The sequence below is a fragment of the Enhydra lutris genome, unplaced genomic scaffold (assembly GCF_002288905.1).
Source record: "Enhydra lutris kenyoni isolate GAN:26980312 unplaced genomic scaffold, ASM228890v2 scaffoldscaffold63, whole genome shotgun sequence".
Lineage (NCBI taxonomy): Eukaryota > Metazoa > Chordata > Mammalia > Carnivora > Mustelidae > Enhydra > Enhydra lutris.
In genome coordinates, this window is record NW_019154147.1 from 671074 (window position 1) to 694713 (window position 23640).

Genomic DNA, 23640 nt, shown 5'->3' on the forward strand with positions numbered 1-23640 from the left:
CTGCCCAAGCCCTAAGCCCTTGTCATTATTTTTTTTTCCCACAAAAATAACACCAAATTATAGAATTAACACTTGGTTGCTAAATCATGAAAATTATTATAAGTGTGTCACAATAACTGCTTTGAATTCTAAATAGCGAAAGTTAAAATATAATATTAAAAGCAAATATAAAATTAGGAAGAGTTAAAACAAATCATTTCCTATATTAACTGCATTCTCCACAAAAATAAATAATGCATTCTGACAGCAATCTCTTCCAATAGGACATAGGCAGAAGATACCAAAGACAATTTCAGATTGAGCAGAAAGGAATATGACTAAAATATCTTGGCAAATTTATACCCAAAATCAAATGAAAAATGCCACTATTTATTTGAAAAATCTCAAATGCATTCAAATGGCAACATTATCATAAAAATTGTCCACTACAAGCTCAAAGCATCACTCTCAAGTTTGGCCTGGACAATTTCTTTCCTAGAATATGAACTCTGCTTTCTTTTCTTCTTTTCTTTTCCAAGTAGGTTAATACAAAAAAGCACTTCAGATAATAAGAAAGCCAAAGGATTGAGTCTTTTCATCAAAACATGAAATGGAAATGCTATGAAATTAAAGATAGAGATCTGTTTATTTGTATAGAGACAAATTAAAAATGCATCTGTAAAACAAAGCAGTCAGCTTTTTTTAGTTGGTGTTCATCTGAGCTAACCTAAGGCACACGGCATGCACGCTCACTCGCGCGCGCACGCACACACACACACTATATGAAATCTTCCCATTAAAAAGTAATTAGAAATGACTTTTAAAAATAGCCTCCCAAATGCCCATTGTATGATTTCCGACAACTCCTTAATCTTATCAAGTTTTTGTTAAAACTGTCATTATCCTAACTGGGTTGTGCTTCTTTTTTGTTTCTACTAAGTGGTTCTAGGAGAAAAAATATTCTCCTGTTTTTAAAATAAGTTTAGCTTATTTAATATGATATTGTTTCACACCAAAACTATGTACAGCCTTAAAAAAATATATCTCTGTTACCTTTGTGCTCCGTATCCATATGCAAAGAGAGCGCTATAATTCAGTAAGAATCTCCACTAACAAATCCAAAGTCTAGGTATCTGGTAATATAACCCGAGGCTGCAGAGTTTCTTCAGCCCACCCTACCTCCTTGTAGATTGCAGGGTAGTCCCTGTGGGCAATACATCAACATCTGAAAACCTGAATGGAAGTCTTAAAAGAAAAAAAAAAAAATTCAGACATATAAACTTCAAAATCAACCTCCAGATGGTTTTAATGCATTTGAAAATTTCAGCCTCAGAAAGTCTCTGTAGGATTTTCTATCTTTTTAATTCTTTGGTCTAAGAAATGTTCAGTAGAGTGTTTTCTATTTGTTCTCTTCGAATTTCCCTTATATTTTCATAACTACCATTTACTCATGACCATTTATTTTTTGAAATCTCATTAAATGGCCAAAAGTGTAGGTGTTAGGACAGTTAGGTAGTCAGGACCAGGGTCCCTAACAAGTCTGGTCTATCTCTTTATTCTTCGAAGCAGTGTAACCAAGAACCTTGGGCACTAAAGGTAGAGAATCCCTGCAGCCTAAAAGAAGTCTTTTCTGAGGTGGAGTCTTGCGCAGCACTGAGAGACACAAATGCCTGGGGAATGAAGAACTGCCACAGAATTACAATAGTGTAGGGAATTGAGATAAGCTCACTGTACATGCTCCTCCGCATCCATTTCTTCTCTTGGGGTGGAGGGCCACCTAAGGGGACTACATAGGAGGACCCCTAAACCCTCAGACTTCCAGTTACATTGGGCTGATGGAAATCCCAGTAGAAGGTAGAAGAGAGGAAAATGTATTCAGGGTATTTGTCCCCTTGGCTCTCGTATAACATTGGACCAGAAGTCATTGCTCCTGGCAAGGTAGCCAACTTACACTCTTCCCAGGTTCCTAGAACTGCTCTCCCTGCCCTCTTTCAGGCTGAAGGGTGATAACAGTTTGACAGCAGCTCTGTTTTATTCCACTAACTTAGTAGTTCCCCTACACTCACACTTTTGAAATAAATTGCCTTTTTGCAAATAAACTTACCTCAAATGTTCCTATTTAAAGTATGCCATGTTTTTATTGGGACTTCTGATGCACTTACTATAACAAATTAATCTAATTAAATCAATGATTTTGTAGTCAAATTATAGATAAAATACACACACACACACACACACACACACACACACACACACACAATTTTTCTATTCCAATCACTCCATGGCCACTAACAGTATGGCAACTATTTTGAGGCATTCTTGACTTTTCTTAGTGTCAAAAAAAGATCTTGAGAAATTCAGATCCTGTATGCCAGGTTGTGCCTATAATGTAGGAAGGATGTTGGGGTTCAGAGTTGATGGCAAAAAAGAATTCTTGAGATGTCATTGGTGCAAAAAGGTGGCTTTATTAAAACATGGGGATGGGACCCGTGGGCAGAAAGAGCTGCACAGGGGTCATGATGAGTGGCGCCTTATATACTCTCAAGTTGGGAGAGGGTTAGGGATGGCGTAAGTCTCTAAGGAATTTTGGAAGCAAGGTTTCCAGGACTTTGAGGGGACTAGCTATTGTTGGGAATAGGTCATTTAGTACTGTCCATTAAAACCTTAGCCATGACACCCTTCAGATGTATATAAGAGGGTCATATGCTTGAGGGATGATTGCCAACATATATTTTGGGAGGTAGAGATAAAGGAAATTCCCAAAGGTATTTTTATATGTTAAAGTACACTAAACTGGATTCTGGGGGTTGGGCTAAGATTGACTTTTGCCTTTAGCAAAGTATTAACATCGAAGCAGCTGAGTTCCTAGAAGGATGTCACTCTGTCTGTTTCAAGTACTTGTGAAAGGGTTGTAAATAGTGAGGAAATTTAATTTGTCTTTTGCTTTTGTTTCCCATATCACCTGGACTAGTAGCGAGGACTGAAGGAGCTCATGTTTTCTCATGCAGATTGTGAAGCAGGAAAGACAGAGCATTTGTTGGGAACTGAAATACTAGGGACTGGAAGAAATGGTTGAGTTGTGCTTAAATCACTCACCAGAGGAGCCACAGGGATAACCACCCTTGTAAAAGAGCAGCAGAGATGGCATAAGAAGGAGAGAAAGGATGGCTCTGAGATAAGGGAATGTTGTAGTGTTATAGGGACTCTACTGGTGGCAAGTGCTAATGAGAGCTCTGTGAAGTCTGACCTGAGGGTTCGATCACCAAGTGAGAAATTTATGTGGGCTATGGATCTACGGCTGGAAAAATGTCACCAAGGACTTCCTGAGCTGTCACAGTTCTGAGACAGTAGGAGGAGGAAGGTAAGGAGGTAACTGATGCTTTCTACACAGAATAAGACAAGCCAGGTTTGTTGGGAGGTTTACATGGGGAGCAGGAAAGTGATGGTCACCCTTGAAGTTCAGTCCTCCAAGGCAAGGGTCTCAGATGGAGGAGGATAAGCAGATATATTTGATCATGGGCCTTATAACAGACTCTAGTTTTGTCTTAAAGTGTGCTAGATCCAGATAGAAAGTGAGTATCATCTCCTAGATCCCATCCTTTTGGAATCCTATTTCTAGTATATTCATCACAATAGAACTCACTGACAGAGACAGGATCAGATATAGCCTAGCTCTTTACTGGGTAGAGCCTGCAAGGGACAGGAGATGTGAACATTCTCCAGGTAGAAATCACCAGCGCAAGGTAAAACAAACAAACAAACAAATGAAAAAATCTCTCCCAAAATTGTTCTCCCAGTTGAGTTGGACCACCCTTCTGGGAAAGGAAATTAGGGTTGGATTATGGGAAGTCTTTAAGTCTTAAAATGGTAGAGACCTAAATCCTATTCATAAATATCATGTTGTTTTCTCATTAACTTCTTTAAGAAAGGAACATTTTATGTACCCAGTCATTGAACAAATATTAATATATCATATAAAATAAGCTAAGCACTATTGTAGGCACAAGGAGTCCAGCACTGTATAATACAGAGGAAAAAAAAAAAATCCCTGCCTCCTGGCACTAATAGTCTAGTGAAGAAAGAAAAAAAACAAGATCCATGAATCAGGTATAGAGTGTATTTTAACGGTGGTAAGTGCTAAAGAGAAAACTGTGAAGTGGTCTAAAGAATTTATATAAAGGAGGGAAATGGATCAACAGCTGGAGAAGAGGGAACCAAACATAGTGAGCAAGTTCGAAGGCCCGGAAAAGAAGTTTTACATTCCAGGAACAGCACGGGGGCCAGTGCAGCTGCAGTAGGGTGATCTAGAGAGAGCCCGGTACAAGGAGAGGTCAGGAAGCAGAGGGGACCTAGATGTGGTGAGGCCACCCATCACAAGCACCTGGGCTTTTACATGTAGTGAGATGGGGCAATGACAAAGGGGTGACACCTTGAACAAGAACACTTGGGCTGCTGTGTTGAGAACTGACTGAAGACAACCAAGGACTAAAGCAGGAGACCAGTTCGGGGGGCACTGAAATAGCACAGCCGGAGACTTGGTGGCTTTGACAAGGTGTTAGGGTGTTAGTAGGTGAAGTGGTGAGAGCGGGTTCCATTCTGGCTATGTTTTGGATGCAGAGACTGCAGGCTACGATGGCCCAGCCTCTGCCACACTTCCTCCTGCATCAAAGGGAGACTCTTGCCCAATGTCTGACCCATATCTAGTTGGAAAGCAGCTTATGGAGATTTGCTGGTTGAGGAGGAGGTATTTAATAGGAGGGAAACCATTATTCTTAAAGTTCATATACTCTCATGTGAGTGATTTGCTTTCATCAACTTTGCATTTTCTTATGATGCTAAGACACGCAGGAGGACAAAACCTATATAAATGTTTCAGAGGGGCTAGGGAGTGCTGATTATCAAGCATTTGTTTTGCCGAGTGCACTATTATTATTATCTGAGCGGAGAGCTAAGGCTAAGAGGATGAGAAGGCTGCAGGAATTCTTCCCAGTGCTATGGATGTTTTGCCACTAGCACTTGAAGGCTTTATGCTGAGCATCTACAGGGTCCTCTGAAAATATGTCAGACCTGAGAAAAGCATTGGTTTCAAAACACAGGGAAAAAAACTACATGGTCAAAAATAAATATTTAATTAAATTTTAATTAAATGTCTACAAATGCATAACCTTATGTCAACTTCATTAATTGTTAAAATTTGAATTCTAAAAAGAAGTCATGATATACGAGAACAATTTTAGGTTACATTTTCTCACTTTACAAGAGCCCATGAGTTATCATGATTAATACAGTACAATTAGGGCCCATTATCATTTTATTGTAAGTCAATTCTTGTTAAATAATTTCAAAAGCAAAGTTGTAACAATTCTTTCAAAATTGTTTACTGCAAAAATTACCTAATGTGCTCTTTGCATATCCCATTAAGTCTGAGAGGGAGATAAAGGGGAGATAAAGTTAATGGAAGTCAGGAGGGGGTTTTGGGGACAAAACAGACACATTGACTGGGGAACTTTATTAAATGTCTTCATTCCCCATGGAGTCCCTGGTAAAAAGTCCAATATCTCATGGAGTTAGGATCCACCCAAATGCTGATCCTGCTTCAAGGTAGGATTGGAACAAGATGAGAGGCTGCCAAGGAGGAGAAAATTAAGTCTGGATAGTGTTGAAATACGCCAAATGTTGACTCTGACCGTGTTTTAAATTAAACAGACTAAAAAGAATAAACACAGAGATCACTGTTTTGAAAAAAACGTTGTAAACTGAAATTTTGGTTTTAGTTTGCAAAAGGTATGGATTCATTATGTTCAAGAATTTTTGTGGTATGTTTATAATTTGTAGATGTCTGGCAGAAAGGAAAATAAGGCTTACTGCTTTAAAAATGAACACAAACTCTTGGAAAAAGGGAATAATAAAAATGAATTATCCAGAATATTTTCCCTGGCCTTAACCAAAAAGAAAGCTACAAACCACAGCAGCATGTAACACTTCCGTAACAAGGAAAGGGCTGAATATGCTGATCAGAGTAGTTCCAACGGTTAACAAGAGAGAGAAAAGAAATAAAAATAGCTTAAACAAAATTACTTCCAGCCATAAATTGTCATCTTATTAAAATGTAAGTTGCTGGGTGCTGTATGTATTAAATCACAGAAATAATGGAAAGATTTGCACCAAGATTTGTAGCCATTATGAGATAATGATTAGAAATGTTGCCATTTTTCAAGTTTGATGGCTTGAAATGCCAAACTTGAAATACCTCCCAATCCTATCTTCCACCTGAAATAAACCTCCCTCCCAATCCAAAGAAAATATAGTGAGGATCCATCTCTGTCTTTTTCTTTGTTGTCCAATGTGTTAATTCCTATTCATCACAAACTCCAAAAGGTTCTCATTTTTATTTTTTGTCATTTATCATCAACTGAAATAAGGAATAGGTTTAATAACGTTCTCAGGTTCTTTTCCTTTTAATCCACAATTTCAGAATACAGTGATCTAACAAAGGCCTTCTTCCTAAACCAGTTGCAAGAGGCTAAAAGCCCATTGAAATCTCTGGGCAGGGAGAACAGTGGAACATCCAAGAGCACTAGTTTGGGATGCAAACAGTGCTCGGTTTGGATCATAGCTTTGCTTCTTACTCACCAGCCTTCTTACTAACTTCCATAACACTCAGTTCCTTAACTGGTAACCCAGAGGTTTTGTAAGAATTATATCACTAGGTATATGGAAGATGTTGTTGAACTTAATGGTGTTAGAATTCCACAATAAATTCAATTAATCATGTCCAGTTCACTGGCTTATATGTTTAATAGGACACTATAAGAGAGAAACTTTCAAAATCAGTTATGCTTATTTTGGGAATATTTACTATAAAATTTTTTCATTATGAAATTAATTTATCTATTCAGAATAAACTTTCTAATCAATAAGTATAACACACACCCATACTTTAGAGTAGGTATTCAAGGCCACAGTATCTCAAACTTGAGGTTGGATGCGCTTGAAACCCCATTAGTTACCTGGCCGTCATGGATGTTTTTACTATTCCTAGGCTTACCGAGTGTCAGTCCTGTGCCAGGCCTCATCAGGGACAGGTCCCAAGTCTCCAGTGACTTTCAAGTGTTAGTAGATAGATAAAATGCAACCCAGCTTGGGGAGCAAGTCTCCTTGAGCTATAAGTTGTCACAGTTGTTATAGCATAGAGTTACAGTCTCCAAAACCTGTTATTCCCTGACTGATCTGTCACCCTAGTCAAACTAAATTTAGTCAAACTAAATAACTCTAATGTGTTGTTCCTAGATATGATTATTGAGCAGATTTGTCTCTGTTACCCCTGCCCATACAGCTACAAGACATTTTGGTTATGCAAAGTAGACATGCCTCATTTGTTGATGCTGATGAAATATGGAGTCCACCACTGGAACATAGTCTCAAATCACAGTTGAGATGAGTTACTATATAAGTACTTAGATATAAGCATCATAGTAGTGCTTTTTAAGAGCTAAAGAAAAGCAAAAATCCTCAATTGGCATAACCACATGGGTAAGGGTACAGAATTTATTTTGACTTAAAAACTAAGTAAGAATTCGACTCAAATCTCAGGCACAAGGAGCATGAGACTCTTTTCTTCCTCAAGTCCTTTTTACAGGCCACAAATAAGGCTTAGAGTTCCTACCTGCACATAGACATCATGCCCCAGCTTCTATCTCCTCTTCTTTAGGTAGCTTTAGTGAAGTGAGAAGGTAACCCCAGAATTGTATGAGGTGATAAATTGTTTCTGTTCCCTCATAAGGATCTTTCAACCTCAGGAAGATTTAGAATTCAGTATAGGTATATACTACCCTGTAACTTTTATATATTTAGGTTAAGGAGTTTTGTATTTTATGTGGCTTGAAAGGTAAAAAGAATGTAAACCATAAGAATAAAGTTAAATACCTAACTCAGTACTTGATTTAGCCTAATGGTTTTAAGTTGAAATCTTACCATGTATATATACAGTGTTGGAACATTTAATAGTCTTTAAGATTCAACATATTTATAAGTTAATTTATAGAAGTTGTTATTAAGTACTTAAGAAGATTTTAAGTCAGTCAGTGAAATATTTACAAAAGAACTAGGAAATATTATCTTTATAAATATGGTTTATAATGTTTGTATGTGTTTGATTAAATTGGAAATTGATCAATTTTTATTCAGAGATTTCCCCCCCCCAAAGTGACTGTTAAAACATGCTAGGCTAATATGTTTAATAAAAGGATTTCTGAGGACTACATCTTTCAACTTTGTAATTATAATGCATGGATGTTGATTTTTAAAAACAGCCACAGATTTTATCATCATTATCATCACCATCACCATCATCATTGGTGCTCATATTAGTCTACTAGGGTTCCCTAACAAAGTACTGCCAACTGGATGGCTTAGACAGCAGACATGTATTGTCTGGCTGTTCTGGAGGCCAGAAATCCAAAATAAGAGGTCTAAAGGGTTGGCTTCTTCTGAGCTCTGTGAGGAAGAGTCTATTCCATATCTTTCCCCTCGCTTCTGGAGATTTGCTGCAATCTTTGGTGTTCCTCGGCTTATAGAAGCTTCTCTGCCTTTGTCTTTGTGTAGAGTTTCCCTACATTCAAGTTTCTCTTTGTAACTAAATTACCCCTTTTGCTAAGAGCACCAGTCATAGTGGATTAGGGTCTACCCTAATGACCTCATTTTAATTTTATTAGCTCTGTAAAATTCTCTCTCCAAAAAAGATCACATCTGAGGGACTGAGGGTTAGGACTCTAATATAGCTTTTTTGAGGGAGACATTTCAATTTATAACACTGCTTATTGCCGGTCTCAACACTTCTTTTGGTCTTGTTTCACTTCTCTTCATTAACTTGTGTTTTGTTGACACTATGTACCACTTTTCAAATTGACATCACACAGTCCTGTATTCAGATTCTTCTGCTGCAACTCATTCAGTGGATAAATTGGTTTCTCTGGTTTTGTTTCTGCGAAATGAAAATAGTAATATAATTTTTGCAGTGCTATTTCACAAACAACAAAATAAGTCACCCAGAGGAATTTCTTATAAATACTGGAATCTTGGTAAGTGGAAGTTACTACTGCTATTACTACTACTACTACTGCAATTGTTGCTACTACATTGTCTATACTTACTATTATTCTTGGAAACAAGGCAATGTTTGTTCTTATGTATGTATAAATTGCCTATCATATTAGTGTCCTTTGGCTGTTACAATAAACTACCACAAACTTAGTGGCTTAAAACAACACAAACCTATTCTCTTACTGCTTTAGAATTCAGAAGTCTAAAATGAAGCTCATGAGGCTAAAATCAGGCCTGGTTCCTTCTGGAGACTCCAAGGGAGAATCTGCTTTTGATTCTTCTAGCTTCTGGATACTGTGGCATTCTTTGCCTTGTGCCCACATCATTCCAACTTGTGCTTCTTCTTCTTCTTCTTCTTTTTTTTTTTTTTAAACAAACAACAAAAGAAGATTTATTTATTTACTTGACAGAGAGAGAGAGAGCGAGTGCACAGGGGTGAGGAGGGGCAGAGGGAGAGGGAAAGAGAATCCCAGGCAGACTCCCCACTGAGCATGGAGCCCAATGCAAGGCTCTGTCCCACAACATGGAGATGATGACTGTAGCCCAAATCGAGAGTTGGATGCCTAAGTGACTGAGCCACCCAGGTGCCCCTCCAATGTGTGCTTCTTGTTGTCATCAGAGTGCCTTCTCTCTGATTGTAATTCTACTTCTTCCTGCTCATAAGGACCCTTATGATTATATGGGGATAATCAGGATAACCTCTTCATCTCCAGATCATTAATTTCATCATGTCGGCAAAGTCCTAACTTTAAACATGTAAGGCAATTTTGTTCACAGAGTACAGCAATTAGGACACAGACATCTTTGGGTGCCATTATTTAGCCTATCACATCAATTTTTTCATTAAAACATTTTTCTCAACATTTGAAAACTAGGATTCTTGCTAAGTTGTAGAGACCCCATGACATGGCAATAATGAATGCTGATATATGTGATTATGATCGTGGCTTTGGTTAAATTCACTATTATCTAGTATGAGAAGAGAGATAATTTACAGATGAGAATGATGAGGCGGAAAGGGGTGAGTAGAACTATGCGCACTAGTGGTATTGTACGGAAAATGTCACAGTACTGTTCAAATGGAATATTGAGTTTCAGCTCAGACTCCAAAAGGAAAAGTATATGTCCTAGAAATAGGATTTAATCCATTTGCAGCCTCTCTCACCCAGTGAAGTGGAACGTCACAAGCTTGGGAGAAGTCTGAAGAACAGCTAAGGCTGGAATCCAAGAACAGGGAGAACCGAGATTACCATGTGGTCCAAATAGGAATGGAGTCATGCATCCTACGTGTGTCTCACAGAGCTGTAAAGCATAGTGTAGGGAAGTGGGCCTTCCTCAGAAAGCAACAGAGGCAAGACAAGAGACTTCTATTTGGAAGTTCAGAATAGTATTCCCTCCTTCCCCTTCCAGAATTTACTTGTTTCAACTCTGACTTGGATGTATCCATGTTAAAATTAGAATTCAGGAACAGTTTCGAGATACAATTCACAGAATACAGTAAAAAGGAAGTACTGCTAGAATTAGAGCAACTGATTAAGACTGCTTCTTCTGGTAATATAGCAGATACCATTAACATAATCCTGCAACAGTAAGAAATTCTGGATAATATACAGCAAACATCCTTTTAAATGTATAGCTTAGCTTTTGAGAAATCAAACTAATTCCCCCAGGGCCCCAAAATAAAAAGGAACCTGAAAGCCAATGAATTATTTGCTGCCTTGGAGGCACCTAAATTTAAATGTCTTCTTTGACTTTAAGCATGTTAATTCAATTATGCATATAAAAGTTTTGAGGATGAAATAACCACCCAAAAGTAGACTATCTCAACTAAGAGTAGAGAAATTATGTACTTGGAAAAAAAGTGAAAAGCAAGAACTACTTGAGAAGGAGAGTTGAAATACTTTTCTTCTTGGACCTAAAAAATCTTTTTGCACAGTTGACAAATGAACATCATGCAAAATCTAATTTTGAGGTGAGATGAAAACAAGTTTTCTTTTTGTCTTTTGCAATTGGAAAAGCACCTTTATTCTTGTTATTAAAAAAAAAAAATCAGTTGAAGTACTGTTGCACTCAGCATAATCCCTTCCAGTTCCACCCATGTCAATGCAAATGGTAGGTATCCATCCATTCTGATGGCTCAGTGATGAACACAGGGCATTATATGTAACTAGTGAATCATTGAACACTACATCAAAACCAGTGAGGTACTGTATGTTGCCTAACTGAACATAATAATAAAAAAATTAAATTAAATAAATAAATATTATGGGCCAACTACACTCCTTTTGCGGATTAACTACCCTAAACCCCTGGGCCAGGCAAAAAGTAGGGAGTTGGCTTTTGGACAAGAGTCCTCCTTCTCCCCAGGTGGCTGGCCTCCTGAATAAAGATCAAATTTTTTCCAATTAAAAAAAAGTTTTTTGAAGTATTGTTGGCACACGATATTACATTGGTTTCAACATAGTGATTCCACAATTCTGTGTTATTCACCAAAAGTGTAACTAGAGACCATCTGTCACTATATAGTGCATTTATAATCCTGTTGACTATATTCCCTGTGATGTACCTTTTATCCCTGCCACTTAATTCATTCTGTAACCGGGAGCCTCTATCTTCCATTCTCCTTCACTCATTTTGCCCGCTTTCCTTCTGTTGGGCAACCATCACTTTATTCTCTATTTATGGGGCTTTTTGTGCTTTTTGCTTTGTTTTGTTTTAATTTTATTTTTTTTCTATATATTTTCATGTATTTTTATTATTATTTTTTTTAAATTTTCAGCATAACAGTATTCCTTGTTTTTGCACCACACCCAGTGCTCCATGCAGTCCGTGCCCTCTCTAATACCCACCACCTGGTTCCCCCAACCTCCCACCCCCTGCCGCTTCAAAACCCTCAGATTGTTTTTCAGAGTCCATAGTCTCTCATGATTCACCTCCCCTTCAAATTTCCCCCAACTCTCTTCTCCTCTCTAACTCCCCTTGTCCTCCATGTTATTTGTTATGCTCCACAAATAAGTTTTAATTTTATATTCAGCTGAAGTTATATGGTATTTGTCTTTCTCTAACTTATTTCACTTAACATAATACCCTCTAGGCTAATCCATGTTATTGCAAATGGTAAGATATCATCCTTTTTATGGCTGAGTAATATTCCATGTATATGTACACCATACCTCCTTTATCCATTCATCTATCAGTGGACACTTGGGTTCCTTCTGTACCTTGGCTATTAGAAATAATGCTGCAGGGGCGCCTGGGTGGCTCAGTGGGTTAAGCCACTGCCTTCGGCTCAGGTCATGATCTCAGAGTCCTGGGATCGAGCCCCGCATCGGGCTCTCTGCTCAGCAGGGAACATGCTTCCTCCTCTCTCTCTGCCTGCCTCTCTGCCTGCTTGTGATCTCTCTGTCAAATAAATAAATAAAATCTTTAAAAAAAAAAAAAAAGAAAGAATGCTGCAATAAACATAGGGGCTCATATATCTTTTCAAATAAATGCTTCCTTTTTCTTTCAGTAAATATCCCATAGTGGAATTACTGGATCACATGATCATTATATTTTAAATTTTTTGAGGAATCCCTATACTGTTGTCCATAGTGGCTACACCAATTTGCATTCCCACCAGTAGTATATGAGGGTGGATTTTTCTCCACATCCTCACCAACAGTTATTATTTCTTGCCTTTTTTTTCTAGCTATTCTGACAGGTGTAAGGTGGTATTATAGTTTTGCTTTGCTTGTCCCTGATGATTAATGATGTGGAGCATCTTTTCATGTACCTGCCGGCCATTTGTATGTCTTCTTTGAAAAAATGTCTCTTCAGGTTCTCTGCCCATTTTAAATCAGATTATATTATTATTTTCATGTTGACTTGTCTAAGTTCTTCATATATTTTGGATATTAACCCCTTGTTGGACATATCATTTGCCTTTTTGTTTTGTGGATAGTTTCCTCTACTGTGCAGAAGCTTTTTATTTTCGTATAGTCCCACTACTTTATCTTTGCTTTGCTTTTTCTTGCCCAAGAAACATATCTAGAAAAATGTTGCTAAGTCCCCTTAAAAGAAATTACTGCCTATGTTTTCTTCCGAAAGTTTTGTGGTTTCAGCTCTCACATTTAGGTCTTTAATCCATTCTGAGCTTATTTTGTGTGTGGTATAAGAAAGTACTCCAGACTCATTCTTTTACATGTAGCTGTCTAGGTTTCCCAGCACCAATTACTGAAGATACGGTCTAATCTCTATTGTGTATTCTTGCTTGTTTTCTCATAGATTAATTGACCATAAAAACATGGTTTTATGTCTGAGGTCTCCATTCTGTTCTGTGGATCTATGTGTCTATTTTGTGCCAATATCACACTTTTTTTTTTTTTAATCACTACAGCTTTGTAGTATACCTTGAAATTTGTGATTGTGACGCCTCCATTTTGCTCTTTCTCAAGATTGCTTGGCTATTTAGGATCTTTTGTGGTTCCATAAATTTCAGTATGACTTGTTCTAGTTCTGGGAAAATTACTGTTGGTATTTTGATAGGGGATGCATTGAATCTGCAGGTTGCTTTGTGTGGTATGGACATTTTAATGTTAACTCTTCTAATTTGTGATCACAGAGTATCTTTCCATTTGTTTTTATCATCTTAAATTTCTTTGATCAATATTTTAGAGTTTATATAGAGTACAGATCTTTCACCTCTTTGTTTAAGTTTATTACGAGGTATTTTATTCTTTTTGATGCAATTGTAAGTGGAATTACTTTCTTAGTGTCTCTTTCTGCCACTCTGATATTAGTGTATAGAAACACAACAGATTTCTCTATGTTAGTTTTGTATCTGCAACTTTACTGAATTTATCTATTATTTCTAATAGTACTTGGTGGAGTATTTAGGATTTTCTTTCTATCATATCATCTGCAAATTACTCTCATTTTTTCTGTGCAATAGCAGTATTTCTTATCTCTGCCCCTCCTCTAACAAGAGTTTCTCAAAATCTACAATGAGATGTTCTTTCTTTCTGATAGACTCCAGCATTTTGTATTATTCTTTTCCCATTAGCCCTAGGTGATCTCACCCTTTTCCTTGGCTTCAATTATAATATACACATGTTGATAAAGTTAATTCTTGATTTTTCTCTCTAGCTCAAATCTATATATTTTACATCCTACTAGATATTTCCATTTGAGTGACCCATAAGTACCAGGTTTCCTATGTTAAAGATGAGCTCATTATCCTCCCCCATAAAATATTCTGCTATTCCTTATATTAGAAAGAAATATCACTTTTTACTTAATTGTCCACACTGGAGATCCAGATATCATTCTCTGCTCTTCATTCTCTCCCACTTAGTCAGCCACTGAAAAGCCACCTGACCAGGTTCAAGTCACTGGCTATGATACTGACTTCAAAATATTTCAACTATTCTTTACCATTCCAGTCTCAATAGAGTTTTACTGGAGAGGTGTTGTATAATCATTAGCTACCAGATATGGGAGATTACACATCCAGAGTTGTCTCTATCTAATAATTGGGAGATAAATTAGAAGTACGACTGTATATTCTAGAATAAATATTTAGAATTTTGGAGAATTTGAGGCGTATGTTTATTAAACCTTGGTATATGGATTTTTAAGAATTTGATACTTGAGAAATTCCATATTATATTCAATGTTGGGAATTTATGGTTATAATTTTCTAAAGTGTGAAAATGATAAATTGTAACACTACTTAACTGAAATAGTTATCCTTGATGGCATTTAAATCTAAAAAATGTAAATAAAACAATAAAAATTAGTAAAATTTTGCAAAAGGAGAAGATGAAAAGAATAGTAATCAATAATTTAAATTTAAATTTCACCATCTTGTATTCACCATGTTTCTATTCTTACTTAGGGAAAGAAAAGAATATAAGAAGAAGTAAAATAAATTTTTAGTGTGTAATTTTCTTCATTATTTTGTTATTTTCTTTTATTTTTTTAATATAGATATGAATTATTTTACTCCAGATAGGTATTTTATAATAATGAAAACTAATAATAACATCTAAATGATTCTATTGTTCAATAGAAATTCTAACTTTGTATTGTTTTCTTTTTTCTATAGGAATTTGATTAAAAAATTAAGAAGATGTATAGAAAGGAGGAAACTTAACAGAATATTTTGTCATTTTCTTTGCTATATTAGTACATAATGGATCATTTATAATATAAAAAGTATTAAAATCACCATTTGTAGTTTTTTGGTAAGCTTATTTTCAAAATTTTGAGATGTATTGTTGAATTTAATAAGACATAAGCTTAAAGCTCAGTAAAAATGTGTCTGTATTATGCCTCCATCAGAAAGGATGAATACCCAACTTTTGTGGCAACATGGACGGGACTGGAAGAGATTATGCTGAGTGAAATAAGTCAAGCAGAGAGAGTCAATTATCATATGGTTTCACTTATTTATGGAGCATAACAAATAGCATGGAGGACAAGGGGAGATGGAGAGGAGAAGGGAGTTGAGGGAAGTTGGAAGGGGAGGTGAACCATGAGAGACTATGGACTATGAAAAACAAGGGGCGGGGGTGGGAGGTTGGGGGAACCAGGTGGTGGGTATTGGAGAGGGCATGGATTGCATGGAGCACTGGGTGTGGTGCAAAAACAATGAATACTGTTAACGCTGAAAAAAATAATAAAAATAATAAAAAATAAAAATAATTCATACCCCACATATAAGAGTTTAAAAGATCTGGAACTTAAGGGGCCCAGAGAATACTATTTGAGATGATTGGCCATGTGAAAATATGTATAGGAAAGAATAAGAAAATGATTAAAGAGGATAATTTCCTACAAAATAAAAATATTTCACAATTATTTTCCAAATCAATCTTCAGGGTTTTTTTGTTTTGTTTTGTTTTGTTTTGTTTTGTTTTACTATGAAATTCCTTTAAAATCAATCCTAGAGACCAGAATAAAAAAATTTACAGTAAAAAAAAAGTATCTGTAAGATAAGACCTTTTTTTTACTTTTCTTTGAACTTTCTTTAACAATAGAGTAGGTGATAGAAATAAAGAAATTAGCATTATAAAAACTATCATTATGAAGATATCACAAAAGTATAGAAAACAACAGATGTTCATAAAAATTTAAAAATTATTTAGTGAAAATATGTTTAGAAAATATTCACTTGTGCTAAATAACAAAAGAGGGGCGCCTGGGTGGCTCAGTGGGTTAAAGCCTCTGCCTTCGACTTGGGTCATGGTCTCAGGGTCCTGGGATCGAGCCCCGCATCGGGCTCTCTGCTCAGCAGGGAGCCTGCTTCCGCCTCTCTCTCTGCCTGCCTCTCTGCCTACTTGTGATCTCTGTCTGTCAAAAAAATAAATAAAATCTTTAAAAAAAAAAAGAAAGAAAATTGAAGTAAAATTCTGTCAATACCAGTGAAGAAAAAAATTGGCAATACCCAATCTTCACCCCATTTAAAGCACTAAAGAAAGGACTTCCCATCCTAATCAGAAATTTTATTTTACTTCATTTTTTTAAAGATTTTATTTATTTATTTAGTTGTCAGAGAGAGAAAAAGAGAGAGAGCACAACCAGAGAGAGAGGCAGGTAGAGCAGGCCCAGGGAGAAGCAGGCACCCCACTGAGCAAGAAGCCAGATGCGGCACTCAAACCCAGGACCCTGGGATCATGACCTGAGCTGAAGGCAGATGCTTAACCAACTGAGCCACCCAGGCATCCCCCAATCAGAAAGTTTTAAAAGGCTACTGGGGAATTGTATGAATTTCACAAAACTGTGGCAAGCTAACAGTTAATAGTAGACTTGACTTTGAAATCATGCATGGCAAGAATATTCATGTTTTCTGCTTCATCCTTTTCTTTTATTGTTATTTTCATTGTTCTGGTGGTCTTTTTGATCATTGATTTACTTGAGAAGGTCTTCATCCTCTTTTCCTGGTACAGAGCTCCTAAAACCCTTATAATGTCCTAAACAATAGAAGTCAGAGGAACATCTTTTATTTTTCATAATGAGCTCCTTTCAACCATACCTGAGTTTGTACTAATGAAGTGACTCTCAGAAGATAGGTCTGGTTGCCAGAGGGACAAACCAAGTGATTTCAGCGTTGGAACTTTCAACCCCACCTCTAACTTCCAGGGATGGGAGAGAGGCTGAGGTTTGATTTAATCACCAATGGTCAATAATTTAATCATTTGTGTCCACATAATGGAATCTCCATAAAAAACCTAAAAGAGTGGTTTGGAGAGCTTCCATATTAGTGAACACATCTATGTGCTGGGAGGGTGACATACCCTAGCATCAAAGGGAAAGACGCTCTTGTTCTCAGTACCCTTGCAGACCTCACTTTATCTACATCTTATCTGGTCATCCATTTTATCCTTTATAATAGTGTGGCAAACATAAGTAAAATGTTTCTGAGTTCCATGGGCCATTATATCAAATTATTGAATGGGTATAGTGGGTAACCCTGTCTTTGTAGCCAAGTTGAATACAAGTGGGTACTTTGGGGATATGTTACTTGACTTGCTGCTGGCCTCTGAAGGGAGGGCAGTCTTGTGGGACTGAGTCCTTAAATCTGTAGAGTCTGACACTAACTCTAGGCAGATCAGACCTTTAAAATTAGGAGCAATTCTTTGCTACAGTAGATTTGAAATCATAATGTATGGGGCATAAATATACATAGTAAGCTAGCATTTTGCTAGTACAAAGATAACTACTATGTTCATATAGATCTGAGTTTCTTAAATTTTATTTTAATTCAACAAAGAGTCCTCCAATTTTATGATTTTTCATAATCAGCATGGGGCCCATGAATTTTGATGCTCCAACATAAAAAGATCATGTTGACATAAAGTTTACTGAGGCCCTCCATTTATCCATGGAGATGTCTTCTCCTAACGCAGTAATTTCAACAGAACCCAGAATTTCATGGCAAACTCTGTCCTAGTTGGACATTATATCCCATACACTGGGTTGTGTATTTGTGATTATAAACAGTTTTAAGGGACTGATATCAAGAGCCAAGTGTCTCTAAATTGATTCCAAAACACAGAAATTACTTTTGTAAGTGATTCTCTTAATCCCCTGCTACTCCAGATATTTTCTATTTCTTTGTTTTTGCTTGCTACAGCGTTGTGCTTCAGCACAAAGATGGCAGGACTGAATTTGATGGCACATCTCACCACAAAGAGATGGATTACAGAGTTCTTAAATGATTCAGCTAAGGCACATGAAGAAAGCTATGTTGTTCACCTGTACTCTATAAAACTGATGGAATTACCCACAATGAGCATGGCAAATTCCTAGCAGTAAATGTAAACCCTCTGCCTCTTATAGAAACCCATTAAAACTTGAAGAATCCTATTGCTCTTAGAAATAGTCTTTGATGGCCCTAAAGTATCATGGAATTGCATACAAAGTCTCCCAAGAACCAAGTTTAAAAATTCTCGCAAGCTGACTCTCCTCCAACTGCCAGGGAGAAAAGCCAGAATGCCAACTAATCATTACCTAATTGCATTGCTTTAAAAAAAGCCGTTAGTGAGAGACAACATGAGAATGAGCTCGTTCATTGAGGCATGCTTCAGGTGAAAATAGTACCTATTCCTGTCTCCTTTCTATGTGAATACAAGATCGAGATATTCAGTATCAGAACCCAAATTGGAAAATAGAACCCAATATTAAATTATGAAGAATAAATTACTTGGTGTAAATTCATTGCATGCTTGCTACACTATAATGATAGAATATCGATAGGGATAAAGAGACATATTTTACACAGCAGCTGACCTCAAGAGGCTTATGACTTAGTACAGGAAAAGTAATAGGCATGCATGCATGACTAGAGCACAAATATGAATGACATTTTATAATGGAAAGGCGAGCAAAGTGTTTTGACAGCAAAGAGGAAGGAAACTCTTTGAACAGAGTAAATTTTGAGTGAAGAATAGAAAGTTTACTTGGATTTCACAGGAGTATAGAATTCTAAGATAAAGGACTCTCATTGGCAAAAACAGAAAAAGTAATGAAAGTGCATCTGGTATACCAGGGTCAGCACATTATGTGTTTCAACCCGACCACTACAAATGTTTAAAGGTATAAAGGGAAATCACGGTTAGGACAATATATACCAAAATAGGACTATTTTCTACTGAAAATCAAGAGTCATTGAAGATTTTTGAGGTTAAGCATGATATAAAATGAGCAAACTTTACATTTTAGGAAAAAGTAACTTTGATAATTATATAAAGAAAAACTCGCCATGTGCACTCAATAACATTCAATAAACAGACAGTGTTTCAATAAACAGTGTTGCATAGTTGTTCTGTATAGGAATGCAAGATATAAGGCTAAACAATTACGTTTTTAAAAAACCTGTTCTTAAGTATTTGTAGCCCCGTGAAGGAGGTAAGATATTTAGGTAAAGCCATAAATATGAGAGCTACATGTGCTAAGTGTCCAAAGAAGTGACATGGAAAAGAAGTGGGAAAGCAGTTGAGAAGAGATGTGATAGAATGGTGGTGAGAGCTTCATGCAGGAGGTGGGACTTGAGATAAGCCCTGAGGACAAAATGATGCCCAAGGTGTGGCAAGAAAGAAAAGGCACACGTTAGACAACAAAAATAAGGGTAGGGGGGAGTGAACAACTGGAAATGTGCTTAGGGTGAACAAAAAAATAATTGTTGAGAGAGTACACATGAGGAAGTATTTAGAGAGATAAGAAATGGTCAATGTGCTAATAGCCAAGGATGCTAAACAGCAAACAAACAAACAGAAAAGGGATATCATTTAATTGGCCATATTCCTTGTAAATGTTTAAGGAAAGATGTGTCAAAATCGGTTTTCAGGAAGGTCAATGTGCATTTCCAAGGGTATTCTCTGCTGCTGTGATAGGTTCTGGATCAAGGTAGGTCAAGTGGGAAAGGAAGGCATTGAAGTCAATAGAGAAAGGGCATGATGATTTAATGTCTGTAGAGACAGTGATTGAGAATGAAGTCAGGCATGACTCCAAGGTTTCAAGCTAGGACCTTGGGAGAACTATTATATCTCTGATAGAAAGAAAGCCATCTGAGATGTGAACTATATTTGGAAAAAGATAATGAATGTGTTTTTGAATAACTAAAAACTAGGTAATTGTTAAAGTTCTGTGGAGAGGACCAGATGGCAGTTGGAGACTTAGGATGACCAAGTCAGGGCTGCAGATGTATATCATAAATATATTATAATATGTAACAATAATATAACTATCAACATTTATAAAATTTGAAATAGTTAAGTTCCAAGATGTATTAAAGTATAATAAATTAATTATATACATTGATTAAACAAAAGATTCTCAATAAATAGAAGTAGAGCTTAAAAAAGATTATAATATTAATACTAATTAAGATTTAATTAACAATATTTTTTTAATTTCTTAAAGACGTTTTTTAGGGATTATGGTGAAGAAGCATAGATTCACATATAAAAATCTGGTTAAAATTAGAAAGAGTGTTTGATTGAGTATTTTTTCCCCTGTTACAAATGGCAATCATCCTATTGACATTCTACTGACAAACTCAGAAATAAGAAGAGTTATTTCCAAAATAACTAATGACATGTAAATATGAAAGATCCACTGAAGAACCTGTTACTGATATGTGAAAAACAAGTTTCATACTTTCTGAAGTAAATTTCTTATGGCTTGGTTTTCTCATATGCTCATTAATTAGCAATGTGGCCTTGGGCAACTTCCTGTGTTTCAGTTTCCTCATCTACAAACACGCTTAAAATAGTACTTGCAGGGCACCTGGGTGGCTCAGTGGGTTGGGCCTCTGCCTTTGGCTCAGGTCATGATCTCAGGGTCTTGGGATCCAGCCCCGCATCGGGCTCTCTGCTCAGCAGGGAGTCTGCTTCCTCCTCTCTCCCTGCCTGCCTCTCTGCCTACTTGTGATCTCTGTCTGTCAAATAAATAAAATAAAAAATATTTAATAAAAATAAAATAAAATAAAATATTTTTATAATATATAAATATATAAATATATATAAATTTATATATTTATAAATATATAAATATATAAAAAATTGCTTCATAAATTGCTAAGGTTAAAGAAAACAGTACATATAAATAACCTATGACAGTGCCTGGTACAAAGTTAGAGCTCTTTAATTTTTGGCTGTTATTACAAAGAAATTATATTTGTGTGTGTTGTTTGGGAGCTTTAGAACTTTGTAGCATTAGCTAATAAAGCAATTTAGTTTTTTTGCTATCCTAGAAACTGCTAGTGGAATGACTCTTGGGTACATTAATTTTTTGGGGGGGGTACATTAATTTGAATGAATAGATAGAAAGCTGAGAGCAACAAACATTTATAATCATGGAACTCAAGTGGTCCAGTCACAAAGCAATGATGTACAGAGAAAAATACAGTCCAGTTGACTAAAGTATTTGAGAAAATAATATATCTTAGTGCACTTTAAAAAAATATGCAAATGGACCCAAATACTAGATTACCATGATTTTTTTTAATATTTTATTTATTTATTTGACAGAGATCACAAGTAGGCAGAGAAGCAGACAGAGAGAGAGAGAGAGAGAGAGAGGGAAGCAGGCTCTTGGCTGAGCAGAGAGCCCGATGCGGGACTCGATCCCAGGACACTGAGATCATGACCTGAGCTGAAGGCAGCAGCTTAACCCACTGAGCCACCCAGGAGCCCTAGATTACCATGATTTTAATCCCCTTCTCATCTAGCATCTCAGTATTTTTTTATTTTACTATTTTATTTTATTTTTATTTATTTTTTTTTAAGATTTCGTTTATTTACCTGACAGATCACAAGTAGGCAGAGAGGTAGGCAGAGAGAGAGGAAGAAGCAGGTTCCCCACTGAGCAGAGAGCCCGATGCGGGTCTCGATCCCAGGACCCTGAGATCATGACCTGAGCCAAAGGCAGAGGCCCCAGCCCACTGAGCCACCCAGGCACCCCTTATTTTTATTAGTACCCTCAAAGAATCTCTTAGGCAGCAGAAAATAAATGTAACAGTGAAACAAAATAATTCTATATTTTTTTGGTTATTTGGTAATGTCCCTAACCAGTGGTACCTAACCAAATATCCATCCATTATCCACTCATTTGTTCAACAAGAATGAATTACACCTCTACTTCATACCATGCATTATGATAGAAACAGAAAGTATAGGAAATAAGTTATTTTTCCTCCTAATAAGGAATTTAAAGCCTAGGAGGTAGAAAATATATTTTTAAATATTTTTAATACACCCTGCTAAATCTAATAAAAATCCATTCAAATTACAATGGTGGCACAAAGGACAAAATCTAAAGTGGATCAAACAAGATTTTCCCCAATTGGCGACGTGCTGACTCAGGTGAGCAGAAGTTCCTGATAGGTTAGAAAGTAACAGAATTTCAAACATGGGGCAGAACATGTGCAAAGCTATAGAAGCAGCTAACATTCAGGGATCCATACTTGATTAATTAAGGTATAGGTTGTATTTGGGAAATGGTAAGCAGTTAGAGAAATAATTAAAGAGCAGAATGTATGTAGAAAGTTAAGTAAGTTAAATCTAGGGAGTTAGGAAGATATCAAACACTTAAGGAGCAGAGTAGCAATTATCAAGTAACTCTTTTCTCCGAATTTTAATTGAACTGTGTAATAGTTCTTCTACTCTGTCCTTTCCTGGGTTCTGTTCTCTCTGATTTCCTTTTCCATTCTACACAGATTCGCCCATGTAGAAGAACCGAGCCTCACGGAAATACCTGCTCTCACTGACATTGCTCAATTTTGACTTTAAAACTTTGAGACATTGTATCTCAAATACATTTGGTTTATTTACTATAAATGTTATTTTTTTCTGTTTTTGTTTTCTTATGGTACAAACCAATTCTATAAATAACCTTACGAGATGGGCTCCTTCTCTCATGTGAATATATATTCACAAAATACCCCCAGTGAAAAGTACATGTAAAAGTCTACTAATTACTTTTTTTATGGTCTTATATGAGAAAGGAACATTTGAAGCATCCACTTAGATGATCTTCCTTCATTATTTCAGAAAACTGAAAGTCATTATACTTTTTCTTGTCCCTCAAATATAGCCTGGCTTCAGAAGTTGGAGTGAAAAATCTTCAGTGTTCCTATTTTGGAGGATTTTTTAAAAAGATTTTATTTATTTATTTGACAGAGAGAGTGAAAGAGCCCAAGCCGGGAGAGTGGAAGAGGGAGACGGAGAAGGAGACTCCCAGCTGAACAGGGAGCCCGATGAGGAGCTCGATGAGGGGCCCTATGAGGGTCTGGATCCCAAGACCCTGAAATCATGATCTGAGCTGCAGGCAGCTGCTTAACTGACTGAGTCACCTATGCACCCCTCTTTCTGGAATTTTTATCTGACTGTTTCCTGCTTACCCCACAAGAATTGCAACAACCCTCCACTTAACATATATGGGATGATCAGCAGCCCTCCATTTAATGAATAATTTGGATGGATACAGAACTACAATTTAAAAATTTTTTAAAACCAAATAATTTACAAGTAGGAGAAAAAAAAGAATGTGAAAAATAGTGCTTTTGTTAACAGA